Consider the following 12,722-nt stretch of genomic DNA (forward strand, 5'->3'; position numbering starts at 1 on the left):
GTGTTTGCATCATACTCACAGACCTTAGTTCTTAGTGCTTATTATGATACATAATAACATGGACTGTGGTACAACTACTCAGTATATGACCTGTAACAACATAAGAAATTAATCACTAGGTGTAAGAGTGCAAACAAGCTGGTCTGGCTTTGCTTCTGTGAATTATGCTTACGGTTAGAATCGATTATAGTCCTCTTTCTGAAGCGGTATAGCGCTAACCAAATTATATATTTGTACCTTTATATGTCTCTCTCTATATACATATCTCACTGCCTCTCTCTCTTTCTCTCTTTCCCTCTCTGTGACAGAGACTGTGCACCAGGCCGTCTCTCAGTGGGATCAGGACGAACATGGGCCTTCATTAGCACTCCCTAATTAGGAACAGATGCAATTTTCAGCACGGGGCTCACGCCACGCAGCACTCCTCTCTCTCTCTCTGTTTTTCTCTCTGTCTCTCTCTCACTTTCTCTTCCTCTCCGTCTCTTCGCTCCCTCTTCACTGCCAGTCTGTGGACGCAGCCAGAGAAGCTCTCTTTCTCCACAGTTCTCTTCTCTCATCACTTGCAAAAATATAGAGGGTCTTTTCTCTTAATGATAAAACATAATGCCATCATTCCCCCAATGTACTGCAATATTAACATGAGTGATTTTCTTGTGCTCTCTCTACTTCTCTCACAGGCAGCTAGCAACTACACATGCCTACATCTCATGGTTTCATAGCCACATGTGTAATTAAGAACACTTCCAAGTCCATTAGTCAAGTCTTCTTCTCCTATCACACACACACACACTTTCTCTCACATTTGTTGCTTCCTCCTGTTCTTAAACTATCCCCACCATAAGCTCATAGTGTGCACACCTCTTCTCAGAGGACTCAGACCTAACATTGATGAAATTGGTACACCAATATATTTTTATATTTAGATGTATCATGGAAAGTTTTCTTTGTTCAGAAATGTGTATGTGTGGTACTGAATGCCTCCACAGACATCCCTATGGGAATTCAAAGGAAATTCTTGGGATTCTTGGGGTGTTTGAAAACAGCATGCATGCTGCTTAAACCAGACCTTATATTTATATTTAAGCTGGCAATGGATGCATCAGTTAAATTCTAGAACACTGTACTGGTAATATTACACATACATATTGCATGGACGTTTAAGGGTGAGTGACCTTGGTGTTACTGTCTTACTGTACATGTTGCAGTACAAAGTTCAGCTTAACCCCTAAAGCTGCCACCATCCATCAGCTGGTCCTTACTCCAGTGTTCATGTCAGTTTCACTCTAGTTACTGACTAATTCATAGTAGCTACTGAATAATATGCCTTAAGATGAATAACTGAATAATAAGGTGGGAGTGTGAGGACTTAATACAGCGTATGTTCATTGTCCTATAAGACTTTTTAGACTGTCAAGATCAGTCTAAAGACAACTGTGCATGTGGACACATAAACAGAAGCACATACACAAGTGAGTAAGTTGCATACCAACACACACAACACGCATAAATAACGTGGCTAAAAGACGCGGCCGCCGGCTGTCCTGCACACCTGCTCCGCTGTGAAAAACAAACCAGTGCGATGTTCCTCGTGCAGCCTCGCCACAACTGCACACTGATGGCGCTCATTAAAGAGGCGAGTGGGTCACTTCAGTTCCGCCTACCATCCCTGCCAGCGACCCTCCAAAACAACTCTGTCATGGAAAAGAGGAGTTATTTAGGGGTCGCCCGATCGCTACGGCCGGCACGGTTTCGGTACCCTTGGCTGGGCATGCCGTCGTTCCCTGCATGCCTCCACTCGTTCTCACCCCCATCCCACTATGACCCGCTCCCCTCCCCAATACCACACACCCCCAGGTCCCTCTGTCCCCCTGTTCCATTTCCCCTGAGTGCTTACAGCAGCCTAGACACAATATCCCTAATTAGGCCTTTAAAGTCGGCGCACAGGGTGCTGAGCCTGAGCCAAAGTCCTCTAATTAGGCTCCTAAAAATAAAGAGGGGACTTTATAGGTGACGTGGGCAGTTTGGGGAATGTTTTAATGAGGGGGGCTGGAGCTGAGAATAAGGTTACAGTCATTTGTTGATTTCCACTGCTGTGCCCTGTCTCTCTCTCTCCCTCTCTCTCTCTCTCTCTCTCTCTCTCTCTCTATCTCTCTCTCTTTCCCCTCTTTCCCTCTTTCACTCGCTCTCCCCCACTCCTTTTCTCTCCTCTCTCTATCCATCACTCCCTCTCCCTACTTTTCTCTCCTTCTCTCCCTCGCCATCTCTCCCTGTTACTTCATCCTCACACTGTGGTTACTTCTGTGGACCTGACAAAATAGCTGACCATTATGCTGCTGGAGTCCAGCTGACAGTGTTTTGTTTTGTTTTTTATACCTCCACTGCTCAGAAACCCCTAAGCTCCATTCTGCGCCTGTATACTAGTGCCACACCTTCAGCCACAAGCAGTCATTTCTCTCATGCATGTATTCTCTTGCATGCACATCCGGCCTGCATGAGCGACCAAGCCCACAGAGAGTCTGGGATAAGACAGTCAAGGTAGGCAAAACACAGTGAACCATCTTCCATCATTCACTCATTCTTTACCAATAAATTGTATATTTTCAAGGACTGTAAAGTATATATGCATTTATGTTTAAAGTATATTTAGTACATATGCAGTGAGCTGGTTCTGATATTAGAATTGATGTCACTAGTGTGTTATCTAGAGGGAACTAACCTCCGCAGGTCAACAGGATATCCAGGTTGGACATCCTGGAGCTAAAGGCTTAGTAAAGGACATCTAGGAAGTGCTAAATACCCACCACCTAATTTAAGTCTTTAAAAGTGGAACGTCAAATCCAGAATATTACATTCAAGCTCCTGTGCCCTTAAGCATGCCAGTGGGAAGAGCATGAAATAAATGGCTTCCAAGCGAGGAAGTGCAATGCCAAACCCCTCCCTAACTATCTTCACTAACACCTGGCAAATTAAAGATCGCACAGCTAAAACTACAGCATGGTACATCTCCCTCGTTGTCACAATGTAAAACAATGTAAAAAAAAAAGAAGCGAAAATCTTCCAACTGAGTCTTGCGAGTATGATGCACACGTTTCTCTTTAAAAGATGCTTTTTAATGCTTGCCTCTTTCTTACGTGCAGGCACCATACAACAGGCACGTGTCTATCTTGTAGTGCACTCAAACTTTGTTGCACCTTTTGACTCAGATGTGGAATTGTGGAATTTTCCATTTATATACACAAAGCTTTAAAAAGCATCATATACAAAAGGCTTCTTCTAGGGGCCTTCGCCGCCAGTGTTTTTGTGATCTGGACGTTTCTTTGAGGTCTCTGTTTTCTTGAAACCTGACTCTCCTCTGAAAGATCATGTCTCTTTTGAAAGAAATTGGCATTTACCTCCCTGAAGTATAGGTTTAGCAGCATATAGGCTAGCAAGCTCCCTGTTCAGTCTTTGTGGACGTGAATTGTAAAATAGCTTCTGAAACGTCCCCAGTTTAACTAGATATTGATTGGGAATTAGCTTTTATTAGAAAGCAAAAGTCGTCGCATTTTACTTGGTAGTTTGTCAGCACACCAAATTTAACATCTGATTTATAGTTTCATTCCTGCCTAGATGTTTTAGCAAGAAAATATCTGTACATTGAAAGCAAAACAGAAACGAAATCCGATACGTTTAGATAATATTTGAGACCAATGATGCTAAAGATCATAAATGATGCTACAAACGTATAGAGACTAAAGAGTGGAGACGTTCGGACTCTACTTTTCTTTATCTGCCTTTCTTTTACTCTGCAGCGCTTCACCTCTTAACTGCTGCTGTCTCGACAGTCCCAATGTAGTGGCAAACGAGAAGGTAAAGCCTTGCTACATTCGTGACCGAACAACACGCTTTATTCACCCCATTTAAAAACACTGAAAGGAGCCGATTAGTTAAACCTAGGAGACAAACACTCAGGAAAGGCCATCAGGTAGTGAAGTACCAATGCCCGCGTGGTGCACATCAGGTTCCGCGTGTGTAAAATAATCTAATCTCTTGTAATGCAATGTGATAGTTGTCAGAGATTAATTGCGCTACCCTCGCGGAAGCCTCTAGGGAGAATCCAGCTGGCTGACCAGATTGAAAAATATGCTACGAGCGCTCTGCAGTTAAATCCAGAACTAGATTCACTCTCATACAGTCAAATGCGATAAGCAGTAGAAACTATTATTCCAAATGTTACACATAGATATATTCTGCTTCACACCTCATCAGGTATTGAATCAATAGCCAAAAAGCCCACTCATGTCGTATTAAAAATGCTGGTAGCACAGAAGCTTCCACCAGCTGACACACTATGCTGAGTGAAATGGTAACATATGGTAACCCGATGGCTGCTATAGGTTTACATCAAATCGTGCACTACTGTTACAGGTCCCCAAGGAACTCTGGGTGTTTCGCAATTCCTTGTCTCACTTGCTCTCAGGACTGCACACACACAAACACACATGTGCATCCCCAAACACCCACACACACTTTGCTCCACTCTGAGCTCAGTAACAGGAAAATTGGGTTGTCTATCTGCCTCACTTGGGATTGGCGGAACTGATTATCATTGCAGAGACAATTAGTGCCATTCTGAACGAGGAGCTCCAAAAAAAGTAAAGCTGTCATTATCAGCCCCCTCAAATACCCTGCTTTCTTTCTCTTAGACACACACACACTAGACCTGGTTGGAAGCTTTTATTCTATCTTCCCTTCCTATAAGGTAATCAAACTTCCCTTATCTTTCGTGTCAAGATGTGATGCTTTGTGGAATAACAAGAAGGAATAACATTCCATTTCCCGCTTTGTTTTCAAGTGAACTGCCATAACGATTTCCAAATGCACTGCAGCTCAAGTTGTGAAAAGTTACTGGCTTTGTGACCGGTGGGAGAAGGAAGTGCCTGGTTGAGGGGTGGGCACATGGGCGGAGCAGGCGAGCGGTGGGGTGTGCATGATGCAAATCGGAAAACATATGGCTCAGTTTAGTGAGGGAGCAGGAGGAGGAGCATGAGGGGATGGCAGAGCACAGCCAGCAGGAAGCGGATGGAGGTTGCAGTGTTTCCCATCCACTGCCATGGCCAGACAAAACTGATGCAATCCAGGAGCGATTTCAGTCCAGCAGGACTGCTGCCACTGGCTTCTTTTAAGCAAGAGCTAATGGAGGTTAAGGCTTGGGTTTGCTGGATGTTCTGTACCTCTGATACAGCACTATAATTATGAGTGTAATGTCATCTGAGATTCCTTAAAAAAAACCAACCACTGCAGTTTGTTTTTGCCTCACGCTCACGGCACTGAACCAGCCTCTGCACAGCATTAGAGGCCTTTGCTGGGATGAACATATTTCTAGTTTTCAGCTCTGGACAAGCTCACAAACTTAGGAGCAGAGAAGTCATTTATCCAATCACTTCCTCATAATTGACTTTTAAAAAGTTGCTTGTATTCCCCTTTAACATCCCTAACAGTCAACTACACTGAAAAAGACTTGTCTGGTAAGGTCTCTCTCTCTGTGTGTCCCCCCCCCCCCATCTCTCTCTGTGACACAGAGGAAAGGTGTGTGGTCGGGGGAGGATATAAAAGTGTTAAATCCTTATACTTGAAAGCAGTGTTAGAGCTGGTGGGAAGTTTCAGTAAAAGACATTTAAACTGTAGGTAGGTGAGCCTTCACTTATAGCACCAGAGCTAATTGGCAATAAATGGGTCCATCTGGTTTTGTTCGGAGCTCACAAAGGCAGTGTGAGGTTTCTGTGTGTGTGTGTGTGTGTGTGTGGGTGGGTGGGTGGAAGGGCCTGTACACATGTGCCCAAACAGCATATTCGGTGGAGTGTGTGTCCTCTTGAGTAGGTGTGTAGCTGAACAGTGGGCCTTCCAGTGTCATGGCTATCCAAACCAGCCAGGAAGATGACTTCCCCATCTGTGTCTTTATTGTATTTAAGGAAACTTTTACTTACCACAGATACCTTTGGCTGGACCTTGAACTCACCAAAGTGACTTTGTGGCAATACGTATTGTGACATCTCTACACAAATATACACAACAAAACCCATGAACATAATGCTGAACAGATTCTTAAGTTGTCACTTGGCCTTGGGAGTTTAAAAGAGATATCTTAGAACGAGACCTCATAATGGACCTCATAATCCTTGCTGTGTCTCCTCACTCCTTAAAACGAAATGGTTGACTTTAAAGCGAATTGATATATTCGTGACTGAGCTTTGAAGAATCGGTTGATCACGTTAAGCACACAAGCTTGAAGGACGCTGAGAGGCATGAGCCCGGACACGCGTGTAGCAGTGTGTCTGCCTCCAGGACGACTCCATACCCGGCAGCTGATCCCAGAGCCTGCACTGCTGTAGACAGCAGCTGTTGCTCGTAGTAACTCGCTGAACTCCAACGAGGATGGGCTGCTAGTGACCCAGCTGGTGGGTGGAGGAAGAGCCAAGTTCAGTGCAGGGCAAAAGACGGCAGCTGGAGAAAAACCAGCAATGAAAAGGACCTGAGGAGAACAGAGGGAGCTTGGAGAAACTGTACAACACATGACATGCAGAGGGACCCTGTGGGCAGCTGCTTTCTGCGCGTGCGTGTGTGTGCGTATGCGTGCATGTGTTTGGGTGTACACGTGTATGTTCGTACGTGTGTGCGTGTGTGGGAGGGCAGCCGGAGCGGTGAGTGTGTGGGTCTGTGTGTCCAGGCCCTCTCACAGATTGCCGGTTATTTTCTTTACCCGGGCAGCTCAATCAGGCCCCGCGTGTTTGCGCAGCTTGTTAATCAGCGCGAGTGTGATTACCCCCGAGCCGGGCTGATCAAATCCCGCCGCGCACAGCCAAGACCGCCCCCCCTCCCCTCCCCTCCGCTGCACGCCCACTCGCCTTTCTGCTTGCGAGAGAGCCTCGGAGCGCACACTCGGTCTAGATGTGCTCCACCTAGAGGAGAACGAGTGTAAGTGCTCTTGATATCTACAAAAGAACATTCTTGGACGTTGGGCATTATTGACTTAGCTGTTTAACCAAACAAACAAAACAGACACTATTCCCAGGAGGATTTACTCACAAGCGCACTGCTCTCTGATTGTTATTTATATTCACAGTGTATTATGTATTATTTCCTGAGGATGATTAACGTAATTTCATAGTTGAAAGGCTCAGGACCCTAAAACTTAAAGAGCGCTGGGTTCCCGCTCCTGTTCCTTGTGTGCTGCATTAACAGCACTCACTTCCTCAGCATGGCAACAGAAACGCCAGGGTTCACCCCTGACCCTGTCCGCCCGTCCTGTGCTGCTTCAGTCTGCCACCTGATTGGGTTTCATTATATCAACAGAAGCTCCAAATCCTGAGCTAAAAATATCATGTCAGTGCACTGGCCTCATAACTATTGTCTGAGAGGCTGTTTTCTGGTGACCCCAAACAACGCCCCAAGTTGCCAGCGCTCGCTTTGCGGGTGTTCTCTTTGGGTAAGGGAGTGTCATTCTGTTGGGTTTGATTGAGGGGGGGGGGGGGTTAGGAGCACTGGGTCCACTTTCTTCATCTCTGGGTAAGCACAGCCAGGCATAAATTTGGCCTTCATCAGGTCTGGCCACAAACACAGAGCAGAGCACTGATGCATTGGGCCAAGCAATTATGAGAGCCTGTGGACAAGCCTGTTTGGATAGGCAAGGAGGCTTCCAGCGCAGCCGTGTTCAAGCTGCAATTTCATAGCTGAAGTGAGTGAGGGAAGGAAAGAGAGAGAGAGAGGATTGCTCGATTTGCTTAAGCTGTGACTTGCTGATGGTAATGAGGTGTAAGAGGTAATTAGTGACTCAGGTTAAGAGTGGAACTTTGCTCGTTAGGGGGAGAGTGAGAGGGCCTGGGTCAGGAGGCCAAGGGCCCAGTGGGGGCACAGAATGAAGACGCTTCGTGTAGGTGGAGCTGTGGGCATCTGAGTGAAAAGTGATGAGATAGAGATTGTGTTGGCACACACTCTCTGTAACGACAGGTTAACACATACAATGCGCACTCTCTCTGTTTCTCTTCTGTTAATCTGTCTTCCTTCCTTTCTCTCTTTGTTTCACTACAGTATAATCACAGGCTGACTACTTCTTAGGGCTTTCCACCTACATTAGAATGTGTGTGTGTGTGTGTGTGTGTGTGTGTGTGTGTGTGTGTGTGTGCTGAGGTTCCTCTCAGATAAAGCCTCTTTGTGCACTTGACAAACACCATGTTTACCTCCTTGTCGACAAAAGCGCTTGCACACATCCTCTCAGACCACATAGTTCACATGGGCCACAAAAGAGGAAAAACCTGGAGAAGTGAGCAGTGGTGGAGCAGGGGAAGTGTTTTCCTTCTGGCCTGAGGGGGGAGGGCTGCCGGAGGTTTGCCCGGAGGTGTGCTGGACGCTGCCGGACGCTGTGTTTGGGTGCGTTCCGATAGGGACCCTTATCAAGCCCCTGACTCCCTCTCTTCCTCCTTCCCCTTCTCTTCCGATATCCGCCACAGGAAGAAGGCTATGATGTCAGGCAACACAGACCACCGTGGGAGAAAGACAGGAATTAGACAAAGAGACAGAGAGAGAGAGGAAAGAAAAGGAATCGAATATGCAGTAAAACGAATTTTCTGATGAGAAGTTTGATGAGAAACTGAATTTATATTGAAGGTGCATCTCTAAAAATGCTGGAACCCTTCATCTACTCTCTCAATATGCTACTACTGCTTGTTATGTGAATTTGCTTTTTTCATGAGATGCATTGGAATATCAGATCTTGTTGTTTGTCACTTACTTTAAAAAAGAGGGAGGCACAGTGCCAAAAAAAGAGCATGAATGTCTTCGAGGAACTCTGATCCCTCCCTCTGACAGGAAATGAGTGGTGTAACAGAATGCTGTGTGGTACTGATGCCTGAGGGCAAAACTTAAAACCTCACATCCAACAACTCTCTGTCTCTTTCTCTCTTTCTCTCTCTCTCACACACACACACACTCTCTGTCTCTCTCGCTCCTACACACTCATCATCTGTATTTGGATTTGCCCTCCCACTTTTACCCCTGCCGCAACCCCCGCCCCCCACCCAAACAGGAAATGAAAACCATTTTAAAATCATTTGGAAACCACAGGGGCTTCAAACCGGGAAATAATCAGTGCGGGAGGGGCAGGGGTGGGGGATGGGCCGTGGTGAAAGGGCATTGGCGAGAGATGCTCTGTGGTTTGGAAGGCTCACCTTTCTACATCTCTTTCTGTGGGCCTACGCTTTTCTCCACTGCTTGCGAGCGAAGAACCCGCGCTGTGGGCGGCCGCCAGTGGGCCTCTGATGGCGCATCTTTCTTTGCCACACCACATCCGACCTGGACCTGACCTCACACAAAAGGTGCCACCTAGGGGGCGCTCTTCCCCTTTCCTGCCGTTCTGATATGATCTACCCTGACATTTCCTTGGCGCACAATCTGAAAGAGTGCAGAGGCCTTCCATTTGCAGTCAAGCGCTTCAAAAGCCAAAAGCAATTTTTCTCTCTGTCTCTCTCTCTCTCTCTCTCTCTGTCTCTCTCTCTCTCTTTCTTCCTCTCTCTCGTTCTCTCTCTGTCTCTCTCTCTCTCTCTCTCTCTCTCTCTCTCTCTCTTTCTCTCTCTCTGGACAGTCTGCGGGTATCACAGACAAGAGATTAGACTCTCCAGACTTTAGATTAGACTTTTGAGAGGTTCACTGTCTTGTGTGACACACGAGGCGCACAAGGGAAAGGCTGTTCAGGCTACAACCTTGAGCCTCTGAGGATAAAAATGAAATTTGTTTTCAGTTAGTGGAGGACTGAGCTGAGGATTCATTGAAGGCTGAGAGAGGACAAGAGTGTAATGGCTGTATCTAAGTGGGCACCGAAGAATGACTTCACCCTCTGCTCTTATTGTTAATGTTATACTCACACATATGGGTATGTTCTGCGCATTTAGGCATGCTGTTAAATGAAATAAACTGTTCAATTCTGTAACAACGTGAAATAAACACTGGCTTTCCATATCATAAAAACAGTTGTACTATATATTCATCAGGAATACGCAAATTTAATAGCGTGAGCTTAAAAATCTGACATTAAATAGAAGTGGCAGGAAAGACCACAGTTAGTCTTACATGCTTGTCCCTCAGGTTGCCCGTCGCTGCCTCCTGGTGGTCAAATGGTGCGCCTCATTACGCTTCAGAATCATAATTGCCCTGAAAGTCCCATTAGACCCAGTGTCTGGCCCTCGCTCGTGAACATGATATCACTGAGTGACACCTCCCACGGCTTCGGTAATATGCTCTACGCTCAACTACCACACAAAACCTGCCTTTCACATTGCCTCGGACGGATCTGCAAGCTGCCGAAGTCCGTGGGGATTCGCTGCGCTGAAAAGGTCCGAGGCACGCGACGGGGATGTGCAGTGATGGAGACGCCCCCCCCCCCCCCCCCCCCCCCCCCCCCCGGTGAGCTAACAGAAAAAAAGAGAGCGACACATTTCTTCGCAGATCGTTTTTTCCCCCCTCTCGTAGAGATCGGGTCTCAGCTGAAGTGGGGAGGTGGGGGGTAGCCGCGCAGCCTCGCGAGGGACAGATGGAGCGTTCCACAAGAGCAGTGCCAACAACAGGGGGCAGATCTGTGCTGGACTGACTGACAATTTAGCTCCGGGGCAAAAAGAAAGTGTTAATATAGACAGAAAAAGTACGTAAACCGGTAAGGCCGCAAGACTTTGGACGCGAGACAGGAGTTGAAACTCCAATTAAAACTGCTCTGGACAACATCTGCGTGTCTTCTAAGAAAAGGTTACCACCCCTGGAAGATATGACTATCTCTGTGTGTGTTTGTGTGTGTGTGTGTGTGTGTGTATGTGTGTGTGTGTGTGTATGTGTGTGTGTGTAAAGTGTAAAACAGTGAAAGAAAGACAGATGAACCCTCCCTAATTATTATTATTATTATTATTTAAATAAAGAAAAGAAAATATGTATTTTATGTTTTAGCTTTAAATTTGTTTATTATTAGGACCAGAATACTGGTTAAGGATCAACTAGATCTAGGGTTAGTCTTACAAACACTTATTTTTTAAATATATATTAGCCCTACGTGTGTGTGTGTGTGTGTGTGTGTGTGTGTGTGTGTGTGTGTGTGTGTGTGTGTGTGTACATTCTTCTTTTTCAGTCAGTTTGAGGATAAGGAATCTCCTGAGCCATAGACCATTCAACAGCTCTGTCATAATAATCACAGCAGTGTGACCTGCCACAATCCATAGATCCGTACTTTGACTTTGTTGATACAGAAAGGCTGTAGTATGTAATTTACAGCAAAAAATCAATAAAATATCAACAATTAATGATTATGAATATCCAGATACTATTACAGAAGACAAACAGTAGGAGAATTGTGAAAAGTGTTCTGCATTCTGAATGACACTGAATCTCAGATTCCTGAGAAGGCTCCCAGCACACAAATATAAGGTGCATCTTTACCAAGCATACCACGGTTTCTTGGTTCAAGAACTAGGCCCAATGTTCGAGAGCTTTTTAGGACATTAGAACATTACAGCAGGTCCAATCAGAGGTTGCATCAAGCCATGTTACACACTGATGTCATTGATTCCTGTGCTCCCAGCGCACAAAGTAAAGCACTTTGAATGACCGCTTTGTACGTAAAATGCTATACAAATCAACTTGTCTTGTCTTGCCTTGCCTTATCCAGACTTTTCTAGATAATCCAAAACTTCTGGGAGATCATATACAGCTAACATTTATGTTTTGGCTCTCTGGCCTTAATCATGACAACCGTATTCACATACTTATTGTCTCATTCAAATATTGTAACAAATTGCCCTCCCAGAGTGCTGTTCATGGTAGTTCAATTAACACCTTCTGATCATTCAGCATCCATGCAGTCTCATTGTATATTAGCTTATACTTGGTCCAGCCACATAACACAACATTTACCACATATAATTTCTTAAGCTTCTATAATATTATGTATATGAATATAATATTTATGCTTCTTCTGATCCCCATTTTGTTTTCATTTTTGGAGACGTGAGGTTTTACATCAGTCAGCTTTATAGTGACCTTACAGTGATCTTGCAGTAGCTGCAGTCTTAATCTTTAGCCAGCGCCCCTACCCAAACACCCTGACTGAAGCCAGTTTTTATATCCCAAAGTAGCAAGTCTGAAGCCCAAACCTGTTGTAACCTTCATTTGATATTCATTTCATATCATGAGCAGGATATTTTGACACTGTCTATCATCAACTGGCAGTATCTCAATTGCCATATATTGAAAGAAAATCATCTATTGACCTGCCTGCTACCCATATGCTTCTGCCAATTTGCGAGGACTTATAACTGTGCTCTGTTTATAACTGATATCTGGGTGCATTATGGATCTAAGGGTACTTGTACTTGTTTGAGATGGTGAATAATTAGTGTTTGAGCTGAATTTCACTGTTCATATAATAACCTGTAAAACTAGATTTTAAATTGGCATGCAATATGACATGCAGCACTGAATAAATTTAAGAATAACTCTGAGAAACATTTGAATGGGATGTGAATGGGATGTTTTTCAGAACACTGTAGTAGTAAGTAATATTGCTTGCCAGGATGAAGTATAGATTCCAAATCATCACCATGTAACACACTTTTGCTACAAATAAGTTAGTTTAAAATAAGTCTGAGTCACTTCGCAATCACTTTAAATCCATACATGAGTAACACATACTCCATGTTTGTTTGTGTGTG

The sequence above is a fragment of the Electrophorus electricus genome, chromosome 6 (assembly GCF_013358815.1).
Source record: "Electrophorus electricus isolate fEleEle1 chromosome 6, fEleEle1.pri, whole genome shotgun sequence".
NCBI classification, from domain to species: Eukaryota; Metazoa; Chordata; class Actinopteri; order Gymnotiformes; family Gymnotidae; genus Electrophorus; species Electrophorus electricus.